This window comes from Carlito syrichta, unplaced genomic scaffold, assembly GCF_000164805.1.
Source record: "Carlito syrichta isolate Samal-C Ts95f unplaced genomic scaffold, Tarsius_syrichta-2.0.1 Scaffold10796, whole genome shotgun sequence".
NCBI classification, from domain to species: domain Eukaryota; kingdom Metazoa; phylum Chordata; class Mammalia; order Primates; family Tarsiidae; genus Carlito; species Carlito syrichta.
This window is the reverse complement of record NW_006954892.1, coordinates 10,103-23,050: the sequence shown is the minus strand read 5'-3', so window position 1 is coordinate 23,050 and position 12,948 is coordinate 10,103.

Sequence of the window (12,948 nt, the reverse complement as noted above, 5' to 3'; positions counted from 1 at the left end):
GTGGCTCACACCTGTAATCCTAGCAGGTTGGGAGGCCAGGACAGGATGATTGCTTGAGCCCAGGAGTTCAAGACAGCCTAGGCAACATAATAAGACCTTGCTCTACAAAAATTTTTTAAAAATATTAGCCAGATGTGGTAGTGCACCTTTGTAGTCCCAACTACACGAAAGGCTGAAGCAGAAAGATCACCTAGCCCAGGAGGTCAAGGCTGCGTTGAGCCGTGATTGTGCCACTGCACTCCCGCCTGGGTGACAGAGTGAGACTCGAACTCAAAAAAAAAATTACACCTAGAACATAAACACCCTGATTCCATCTAATATAGGAAAAACAAACATTTTCTCCTATATACCCTCGCAATACTCACTACTTTACTTCAGATATAAGATATATGGGGATTTTTTTTTCATACATCAATTCTCTGGCGAAGTCCAGCTGGGTGCCATACCATTTACCTCAACTCTGACATCACCTACCTGGAGTTAGAGTCAGATTCCACAGGATAAAGGCTCAGTCCCAGAAAATTTCCCTCCACTTCAAATGCCAAGCCTTCAGTAGTTCTGGCTGACCAGATATAAATTAGGAGTTCCTATGACTCTCCCTTTGGATTCAGTCAGTTGCTAGAATGGCTCACAGGATTCAAGAAAATAATTTCTTACATTTATTGGTTTATTTTAAAGCAGCAGTCCCCAACCGGTTTCGTGGAAGATGATTTTTCCACAGATGTGAGGTGGGAGGATGGTTTGGGGATGATTCAAGTATAAAACATTTATTGTGCACTTTATTTCTATTATTATTATATTGAATAAATGATGATAAAAATTATACAATGCACATAAAAAAAGAGGCACAGACAGAAATGGTAAATCAAATAATGGGCAGGCCACGTGCAGATTAAAATAAATGTCTGATCCTGACTTAAAGCCTGCCACCAGATGCAGCTGTACAATTGAAATACATCAACTCACTTGCCACTCACTGACAGGGTGTTGATATGAGTCTGCAAGCAATTTATTTATTATGGTCTCTGTGCAGTCAAACCTCACTGCTAATGTACATCTGTATTTGCAGCGGCTCGTTCCTTGAACACAGACTTAAATACCTCAAACTCAAATTTGGGGCAGAGGCCTTCCAAAATTTCAGAGACCTTACACCTCAACCATGAAGACAAGTACCTCAGATTCAAACTTTACCACATAGACCTTCAAATTTTCAGAGATTTTGCACACTGAACGTTGACTCATATAATTCAGATCCAAACCTTGGAATACAGATCTCAAAGAAATACGAGATCTCACACCCTGAACACAAACTCCAAACACCTCAGATAAAAATCTTGGAGCAGCCAGGCTCGGTGGCTCAGCCTGTAATCCCACGCCTTTGGGAGGCTGAGGTGAGTGGATTGCCTGAGCCCGTGGGTTCGAGACCCGCCTGGGCAACTTGGCGAGACTTCATCTCTGCAATAAATCAAAATGAGCCGGGCGTGGTAGCGCGCGCCTGTATTTCCAACTACTTGAAAGGCTGAGGCGGACGGATCGCTGGAGCCTGGCAGGTCGAGGCTGCGGTGGCCGGCAGCGGCCACTGCACTCCAGTCTGGGCGACAGAGTGAGACTCCAACTCAAAACAAAACAAAAAAAATCTTGGAGTAAATTAAGCCAGGCACAGAAAGACAAATGTCACGTGTTCTCACTCATATGTGGGAACTACAAAACAACAACAACAACAAAAGAATTATCTCACGGAGATAGAGAGTAGAATGGTGTTTACCAGAGGCTAGGAAGGAGAGATGAAGAGAGGTTGGTTAATGGGTACAAAAATACAGTTAGATAAAAGGAATAAGTTCTAATGTCTGATAGCACAGTAGGGTGACTATAGTTATCAATAATTTATTGTGTATTTTAAAATAGCTAGATTTCTCTCACTCTCCCTCCCCTACCAGGCGGTTACAGACCCTCTCTCTGTAGCCGCTGCTCTAATAAATCTCTTGGCCTCAAAAAATAAATAAATAAATAAATAAATAAATAAATAAATAAATAAATAAATAAATAAAATAGCTAGATTTGGGGTGTTCTCAGCACAAAGAAATGATAAATGTTTGAGGTGATGAATATCCCAATTACCCTGATTTGATCATTACACATTGTAAGCATGTATCAGAATACCACATGTACCCCATAAATATGTACAATTATTTTGTATCATAATGAGATTAAGAAATTTAAACTTAGCGGGACTCGGTGGCTCAGCCTGTAATCCCGCGCCTTTGGGAGGCTGAGGTGAGTGGATTGCCTGAGCCGCGGGTTCAAGACCCTCCTGGGCAACTTGGCGAGACCTCATCTCTACAATAAATCAAAAATGAGCCGGGTATGGTAGCACGTGCCTGTAGTTCCAGCTCCTTGGAAGGCTGAGGCAGAAGGATCACTGGAGCCCAGGAGGTCGAGGCTGTGGTGGCCGGGAGCGGCCACTGCACTCCAGTCTGGGTGACAGAGTGAGACTCCAACTCAAAAAAAAAAAAAAATTAAACTTAAATTTTAAAAAATCTTGGTGCATAGCCACTCAAAATGTTCAAGGACCATATTCATCAAGTGCAGACCCCAAATGCCTCAAGCCTAAACTTGGGACATAGGCCCTCTAAAATTTCAGACACCTGCCTTGAAGACAGATCCCCAAGTACCTCTTATTTAAACCTTACAAAACAGACCCCAAAGATTTCAGAAACCTCACACCCTAAACACAGATAAATCATCAGAGGCCTCACACTCTCAACACTGAACCCACATGTCTCAGATTCACACCTACGGACCCATAAATGGTAAATATCTGGGTAAATATAATAAGTGATTCTTCTATTAAAGAGTTCTTTAGAATAAGTTTGATGCTTAAAAGTAAAGTTTATAACACTGATGGAGTTTTCACTGTATGTAAATATAATACGTAAGATGACCATAGCAAGAACAAAGGATGGTAAAGAGGCTTATAAGGTGTCAAGGTTTCTATGTTCCAACTGACATGATAAAATATTGATTCTAAGTAGAAAGTGACAAGTTAAGTATCTATTTTGTCATTCCTGAAGCAACTGCTGAAAAACTACAGTAGGCCCTCTGTATCTGCGGGTTCTGCATCCTCGGATTCAACCAACAATGAGCTGAAACAATGGGTTGAAAATATGAAAAGAACACAATATAATAAAAATAATACAAATAAGAAACAATACAGCATGACAAATATTTATGTAGCACTGACATTGTATTAGGCATTATAAGTAATCTGCAGATTTAAAGTATACAGGAGGATACACATAGTTTATATGCAAATATTACACTATTTTTCATTAGAGATTTGAGCATCTATGGATTTGGTATCCACAGGGGTCCTGGAACCAATTACCCCATGAATACTGAGGGACAACTGTATACAAAAGGCTATAGCTAAAACCACAACAGTTAAAATGGAATACTAGAAGTTTTAAATAACCCAGAATAAGGCAGGGAAGTGAAGAATTAAGTAACAGAGGGTACAAACAGAAAAACAATAAAATGTTAGGTCTAACTCTAAATATATCAATAACAAGTTAGATTTAAATGGCCTAAACACACCAACTAAAAGCGATTTTCAAAATGAACTAAAAACCGTGACGTAACTGTATACCATCTGCAAATATAATAATACAGGTAGGATAAAAGTAAAAAGATAGCTGGTTTCAGTGTGGAGATACAGGGAGCTGGAAAGAACATCACTTCCATCCTCACAACAAGAAAAATGCTGAACAAACTACAAATTAGATACTTATCTTGAGATCAAGAAGATGAGTTTCCGAGAAAACAACTAAACTAAAATCTAGAGAGAGACACACATATATAGAGAAACACAGCACCTCAGCATTTGATTATCTGGGACAGGTGCCTCTGAATACCATATATGGCAGCAAGAAAATTCAAGGTAGAAATTTTTAATACGTTGCTAAGGGCTGAGTGTGGGCTAGTGTGAGAGTGTGGAGTCCTGGGGGCTACAGAAGTAGAGCATCTACTTGCAGGCTTTTCCTCTAGCAGCTCCAGCAGGCACTGACAAGGGCAGGCAGAGGAGGAGAATCCTGAAAAGACTGACAGTAGCTACAGTTGAAACTCTACCTAAGCCCAATCTCTTAAATGCTTTATACATGCATTTAAATGGCCTCATATGTCTGAAATTCCAGTGTTTTGGGAGGCTGAGCCAGGAGGATCACTTGAGGCCAGGAGTTTGAGACCAGCCTGGACAAAACAGCGAGACTCCACCTCTACACAAAATTAGCCTGGTGAGCAGGCTGAGGTGGAGGGATCACTTGAGCACAGGAGTTTTGAGGCTGCAGTGAGCTATGTTAACATCGCTGCACTCCATCCTGGGCAACAAAGCAAGACCTTGTTTCAAAAAAAAAAAAAAAAAAGAAGAAGCAGCAGTCTTAATTTGTATGCTGAAGAAACCTGTTGCCTGAGGTCACTGGTGGAAACCCATCGCAGTTGGGACAAAATATGGAAACTGAAACTGCCCAAATCCAGCTTTCCTTAGTTGCAGTAGCGTAACTAATGACAGCAGATTGAGCCTTTTTGTTCTACAAGCGAGATGGGGGAAATGTACCTGGGTGGCAATGGTTTCTATTCTCCACCTACTAGCGCCAATGGGGAAATTTCCTCTAGGTTCTCTACGTGAGCCTCGTGGTATTGCTGGGGGAAAAGCCTGCAAGAGGGCGAGGACCCCACATGAATGACCCCCTGGGAGCTTCACATTCTCACGCTAGCTCACACTCAGTTTCCAGGAATTCAACAAAATTTATTTAAAATTCATACTGGCTTCTGCCCTTGGTAAGCAAATGCCCAAGTCCTGTGTCTTCCTGCAGGTGCCTGTCTCTCTCCAGATTGTAGGGTGGCACTTACCTTATGACCTGAGTTCCCTGAGGAATCCAAGACAAATCATTAATTTGCAGTTTATCCAGCTCTTTTCTTGGATGGGATAGGAGTGACATCTTTCCAGCTCTCCATCTCTGAACTTCTCAGTCATGTGGTATGGGTATGCTTTTAAGTTTATAGGAAATTGCCACTATTTTTTAGAGTGGCTGTACAATTTTGTATTCATGCCAGCAACTTAAGAGAGATCCAGCAGCTCTATATCCTTACTCACACTTGGCATTATTGTCGATAATTTTTCTTTTAGTGATTCAAATAGGTGTGTAATGGTATCTCTTATGGAAATGCAATGTAATTTGCATTTCCCAAATAGCCAATGGTGTTGTGCATCTTTTCATGTGCTAATTTTCCATCTATATATTATCTTTGGTTTAGTGACCATGACTTTTGGAAATTTATAAATTGGGTTGTGTTTTCTTGCTATTGAATTTAGAGAGTCCTTTATATTTTCTGGATAGAAGCCTTTAGTCAGATATATGATCTGCAAATATTCTCTACCAGTTTGTAGTTGTCTTTTTTAAAGTTAGTATTTTATTGTTTATTTTATTGTTCTAAGGACATTGAAAGAGTCCTCAGCCGGGCTCGGTGGCTCAACCTGTAATCCCGCGCCTTGGGAGGCTGAGGTGAGTGGATTGCCAGAGCCCGCGGGTTCAAGTCCCGCCTGGGAAACTCGGCGAGACCTCATCTCTACAATAAATCAAAAAATCAGCCGGGCGTGGAAGTGCGCGCCTTAGTTCCAGTTATTCGGAAGGCTGAGGTGGAAGGATCACCGGAGCCCAGCAGGTCGAGGCTGCGGTGGCCGGGAGCGGCCACTGAACTCCAGTCTGGGTGACAGAGTGATACTCCAACTCAAAAAAAAAAAAAAAGAAAGAGTCCTCATGAAAATTTAAACATAAGGTAGGATTTTAGTAATATATATACATCCTCAAAATCATAGTCTAATCCTCCCTACTCTTGTATAACCAGAAGCCAATCATCTTATTTTTGAGATATTTAAGATACTTGGAACAAAGAACCAGGTTGACTTGAAGTTCTAAGGTCAGAATCCTGGGCGGCAGTATGTTTCACTTTGTAAAGAAAAGATTGTATTGATTCAAATTAATGATCTTCTAAGATAGAAGGAAAGTTCTTAATGACGAAGAGAAAGGAATAGCTTTTCATTTATTCAGACCCAACTTAGACTTCTATTTCTGTCTTATACTTTTAATAACGATTAAGTCTGATGGTTTAGGAATCATACTCCAAGGAATCTGGGGTTCTGCAGAGAGCCTCAGAAAGCTGTCTAAGAGATTGAGGGCACAGGGAAAGAGACGATGAATCTCTGGTTTCTCCTCTCAGGCTTAACAACAGCTGTAATTGTTTTATTCTTAGGTTTGGCAACATTTTTTGCTTAATAAACATTTTTATTTTGAAATGAATTTAGATTTACAGAACAGATGCAAAGATACTACAGAAAGTTTCCAAATACTCTTCACTCAGATTCACATAATGTTAACATTCAATATAATGTAAATTTGACAAAACTAAAAACTTAACATTGGTTATATACTAACTATAGATTTTATTTTAATTTCATTAATTTTCCACTAATATTCTTTTAATGTTCCAGGATATCACATTGCATTTGGATAAGATTTTCTTTTCTTTCTCTTTACAGTGTCCTTCACAAATCAAAAGTTTTAAATTTTATTATATCTGATTTATCAATTTTTTTCTTTTATGAATGGTGGTTTTGGTGTTAAGGCTAAGAATTCATTGATATACCCAAGGTCTCCTAAGTATTTTTTGAAAAGCGTTATAGTTTTATGTTTTACATTTAGATATATGATCCATTTTGTGTTAATTTTTGTATATGGTGTAAGGTCTATGTAGAAGTTGACTTTTGTTATGACCATCCGGTTTTCCCCATAACGTTTATTGAAGATGCCATCTTTCTCCTTTGAATTGTTTTTCCAACTTCGTCAAAAACCAATTGGCCATATTTCTATGGGTCAATTTCTAGACTCTATTCTATCTCATTGATCTATACATGTCTTGACTATTATCACTTTACAGTAATTTAAAAAATTAGATTGTTCAGTGCCCAGATTTTAGTTTCTAAATATTATCTCTCACTAAAAGGAAGCAGGAACCCTGAAGAAAAGGCTGTTTCTAAAGCAGAAGGTGAACCTGTCTTATTTTGTAGTGTCAGAAAGTAAACAAAATCTAAAAAACAAAAACAAAAACAAAAGATGGCTGTCATATCAAAAGTGCATAGGAGCCGATCTGAAGGAGGTCCCAATGGCCAAACTAGAACAACATGAGTCATAAAATGCATAACAATTGCATTGGAATAGAACCAAAAAAATTAATGAGTCCATACTGGTATAAATAAATAAGTGTAGAGCCGGGCTCGGTGGCTCAGCCTGTAATCCCGCACCTTTGGGAGGCTAAGGTGAGTGGATTGCCTGAGCCCGCGGGTTCGAGTCCCTCCTGGGCAGCGAGACCTCATCTCTACAGTAAATCAAAAAATTAGCCGGGCTTGGTAGCGCACGTCTGTAGTTCCAGCTACTTGGAAGGCTGAGGCGGAAGGATCGCCGGAGCCCAGGAGGTCAAGGCTGCAGTGGCCAGGAGCGGCCACTGTACTCCAGTCTGGGTGACAGAGTGAGACTCCAACTCTAAATAAATAAATAAATAAATGGAGAAGTGATAAGTCTTTTTATTTAAAAATTCCAAATAATGTAAAAGAAATGACTGAAATAGAAAGTCACTATTAGAACAGCACAATAATAATTTCTCTAGGCAAGGTCTGTCTACGGATTAATACTAAAATGAGAGACCTGAACTTTAAGTGAGAAAAATAATATTTGCACAACCTCAAAGTATTCCTCTCCAAATATTTATTAGTTACAGTAGAGTTTTTAACATAGATCCACAAATTCTTTTATATTCTTCCCTTTAGGAGGTGGAGCTTAGCCCTCCTCTCCCTTGGTGTGGGCTGGACTTAGTGATACATTCTTAATAAATAGAGTACAGAAAGGGAAAAATAGTAATTTTATAGTGGAGAAGCTGGACACATACTATCTTAAGCAAGCAATCAAGGTTAATGTCACCAGTCATGTTTATATCATATACTCTCTGATATGACATGATGAAAAGGACACTTCACCTCAATGGTATTCTCTCCAAAAAGCCATTATCCTAGAACAATCATGAAAAAATACTAAACACAAATTGAGGGGTAGTCTAAAAATTACCTGACAAGTACTCTACAAACTGGTTAGTATGATTCCTCCAACTTTCTTCTTATTTTGCAAAAATTGCTTTAGATAGTCTGATTCCTTTGATTTTTCCTTCTACATGTTAGAATCAGCCTGTATATATACATATATATACACATATATATACATATGTGTGTGTGTATATATATATATATATATATACATATTTATTTATATAAATTCTGTTAGAATTTTAAAATTAGTGTTGTGTTAAATTTATATATCAATTTGAAGAGTACAGATCTATGTTGGGTTTTCAAACCCATGAACACAGTATTCATTACCATTTATTTAGGTCCTCTTTGATTTTTTCAATCAATCAAAAGCCTTGGCGTTTTCAACATACAGATCAGATCCTGTGTGTATTTTGTGAGATATCTATCTAAGTATGTCAGTGTGTTGAATTATTGCAATTTTTAAAAAATTTCAGTTTTCAATTGTACATTTTTAGTGTATAAAAATCTAACTGATTTTTGTGTGTTTGTCTTGCATATTACTACTTTGTTAAATTTACTTATTAATTTTAAGAGGGTTTTTTTTCAGATTCCTTGGGCTTTTCTATGTAGATAATCATCTTGTCTGTAAATAGGTTGATTTTTGTTTCTTCCTTTCCAATCTGAATGCCTTACATTTCTTTTTATCTTGACTTAATACACTAACTAAGACTTACAGCATAATGTTGAATAGAAATGGTTAGAGTGAAAATCTTTGTCTTGTTTCTGGTCTTTGGAGAAAAGTATTCAGTCTTTCACTATTAAATCCAATGTTAGCTGTGGGTTTTTAAAACAGAAACCCTTCACAAATTGAAACTTTTCTTTCTACTCGTATTTTGCAGAGAGCTTTTTAAAAAACCATGAATGAATGCTGTGTTTGTCAATGCTTCTTCTGCATCAATTGATATGATCATGTGTTTTTTCTTCTTTAGACTGTTAACATGGCAGATTACATTGACTAATTTTTGAATACCGAATTAGTTTTACATTCCTGGAATAAATCTCCCATGGTTGTGGTATATTATTCTTATCCCTAGATTCAATTTGCTAATATTTTGTTGAGAATTTTTACATTTATGTTAATGAGAATCATAAGAACTCCAATGTTTATGCATTCAATAACAGAGCTGCAAAATACATGAAGCTAAAACTGATAGAACTACAAGGAGAAACAGAAAAATCCACAATTACAGTCTGAGATTTCAATATTCCTTTCTCAATAATTGATAGAACATATATGCAGAAAACCAGCAAGGATACAATAGACAAATAATCTGAAAGACACAAACTACCGAGGCTCACCCAAAAAGAAGTTTTGATTGCAAAACTTGACAAAGATATTAAAAGAAAAAGAAAGTACAGATCAATATCTCTCATATATATAGATGTAAAAATTCTAAACAAGATTTTAACAAATTAAATCCAACAATACATCAGAAAGGTAATATATCATAACTGAATGGAATTTATTTCAGGAATGCAGGTTGCTTTAATATTTGAATATCAACTTGTGAGGACCATGACCATTGGCTCTCTAAGGCTTTGCAGAAAAATCACTGGCATAAGGCAGATTGCTTAATAGGAGGAAAGGCATACAAATTTGTTTAACAACACCAGAGCCTTCAGAATGAAGACCCAACTTCCCAATGAGTTACATAAACCTAAATATCATTTCAGGATTACAGAAAGAATGGGGGTTTGTATTCTGGTAAACCAGGTTTTATGAGGGGAAGAGGAATTCTATTGAGGGGTAACAAATGATTAGGAGAATGAATTCATGGGGGAAATAGAGAATGACTTGTAAATAGTTCTCTTTGGAAGTTGAATGAACTTGAGAGGCAGGCATTATTTGTGAAATGGTTGGACCAGGTCTGATTACACTCTTCCTCTTCTTTCCTGATAATTGGTAAAGGAAGCAGCTTGGGAGAGATGGTGTGTGTGTGTGGGGGGGTGGGGTCAGAGAGACCTTGTGACAAAATGCCATATTTTGGGGAGAATTTCCCTGAACCCCTTCATTCTCCTGTCTGGAACACCCCTAGAAGTTTCACATATTAAGAGCTGAGTAGCAAAGGATTCCATATGGGCCAGTCCCATGAAATAACTGTATCTCATTTTAGGAGATTGTATTGCAAGTGGGTTGGGTCTCTATAAATGAGGCAGACGAATAGATCTTTAATAAGAGACATTTATTTGGAGACAGAAAAAACCCCAACAAAGATTAATGTCTGGAGCAGTCTATAGACTAGATTTTCTAGAGGCTCTGATGCATCCTCAGACTGCATTGGCAATTTGACACATTCGTGATTGCAGTTTGAACCAGGCATTCAAGTGAACTTTCTGTAAAGTCCATACATCAGCAGGAAGGCACGAGATTGTTTGGGTCTTACCTCCAGTTTGCAGGCTTAGTAAATATCTGTCTGGGGACAGGGAGACAACCCTTATCAACAAGGGTGCCTGAACGAAACATATTGTATACCTAACCCTTAACTGCACCCCACAATACCAAAATAAAAAATATTGATTAATCAAAAAAAGAAAAAAGCCGGGCTTGGTGGCTCAGCCTGTAATCCCGCGCCTTGGGAGGCTGAGGTGAATGAATTGCCTGAGCCCGTGGGTTCGAGACCCGCCTGGGCAACTTGGCGAGACCTCATCTCTACAACAAATAAAAAATTAGCCGGGTGTGGTAGTGTGTGCCTGTAGTTCCAGCTACTTGGAAGGCTGAGGCGGAAGGATCGCCGGCGCCCAGCAGGTCGAGGCTGCAGGGGGCGGGAGCAGCCACTGCACCCCAGTCTGGGTGACAGAGTGCACCCCAGTCTGGGCGACAGAGTGAGATTCCCATTCAAAAAAAAAGAAAGCAGTTTTCTGCGGGGTACAGTGGCTCAGCCTGTAATCCCAGCACTTTGGGAGGCTGAGGCGGGTGGATTGCCTGAGCCCACGGGTTCAAGACCTGCCTGGGTAACTTGGCGAGACCTCCTCTCTACAATAAATAAAAAATTAGTTAGGCGTGGCAGCGCACACCTGTAGTTCCGGCTACTTGGAAGACTGAGTTGGAAGGATCGCCAGAGCCCAGCAGGTCGGGGCTGCGGTGGCCAGGAGCATGCCACTGCACTCCAGTCTGGGCGACGGAGTGAGACTTCAACTAAAAAAAAAGAAAAAAGAAAAGCAGTTTATTATAAGGCTACAGTAATCAAAATAGCATGGTATTGGTACAAGAACAGGCATATAGATAGACCAATAGGACAGGATAGAGGTTCTGGAAGCAAAACCTCAATTTCTCAACCAACTCAGCTTCAACAAAGCCTCCAACCAACAGCTACTGGGGAGAAGAGAACCTATTTCGTAAATGGTGCTGGGAAAACTGGTTGACCACATGCAGAAGAATGAAACAGGACCCCTACCTATCACCATACTCAAAAATCAACTCTAAATAGATCAAAGACCTAAAAGTAAAAACTCAAACTGTAAGAATCTTAGAAAACGCGGGAGACACCCTTAAGGAAATTGGAATAGACAACCAATTCCTGATCAAAACTCCAAGTGTCCATGCCATAAGAGATAAGATAGACAAATGGGACCTCATCAAGTTGAAAAGTTTCTGCGCAAAGCAAATAAAAACAAACAACAAAAAAAAAAATCAAGAGAGCACGAGACAGCCCACAGAATGGGAAAAAATATTTGCCGACTATGTATTTGACAAAGGTCTAACATCCAGGATCTACAAGGAACTCAAATTTGCTGAAAGGAAAAAAGCAGCCCTATCAAAAAATAGGCAAAAGATATGAATAGACACTTCTCAAAAGAAGACATAGGAGCAACCAACAGATACTTGAAAAAATTCTCAGCCTCACTAGTCATCAAAGAAATGCAAATTAAGACCACACGGAGGCTGGGCTCAGTGAATCAGCCTGTAATCCCGCGCCTTTGGGAGGCTGAGATGAGTGGATTGCCTGAGCCCGCGTGTTCGAGACCCGCCTGGGCAACTTGGTGAGACCTCATCTCTACAATAAATCAAAAATCAGCCGGGCGTGGTAGCGCGCACCTGAAGTTCCAGCTATTTGGAAGCCTGAGGCGGAAGGATCGCCGGAGCCCAGCAGGTCGAGACTGCGGTGGTCAGAAGCGGCCACTGCACTCCAGTCTGGGCGACCGAGTGAGACTCCAACTCAAAAAACAAAAAACAAACAAACAAAAAAACCACACTGAGATACCACTTAACTCCAGTCAGGATGGCCATCATCAATAACAAAAGCAACAGATAACGGAGAGGATGCGGCAAAAGGGAATACTTCTACACCGTAGGTGGGAATGTAAACTAGTACAACCTCTGTGGAAAACAGTGTAGCGATTCCTAGAAAACCTAAAACTCGACCTTCCATATGACCCAGCAATCCTCTTTCTGGGAATATACCTGGAGGAACTCAAATCATTCTATAAAAAAGACACCTGCATACGCATGTTTATTGCAGCATTATTCTCAATAGCAAAAACATGGAACCAAGCGTGCTGTTCATCAAAAGTGGACTGGATAAAAAATGTGGTATACATACATAATGGAATATTATGCAGCCATAAAGAAGGACAAAATTATGGGCTGCACAGCAACTTGAATGGATTTAGAGTCTATCATACTCAGTGATTTGTCACATAAAGAACTGAGTACCACATGTTCTCACTCATAAGCAGTCCCTGAACATTTATAAGTTGTAGAAAATTATAATACTATAAGAAAGGAATTGGTAGTAATGGAAAACTGCCGGTGGGGG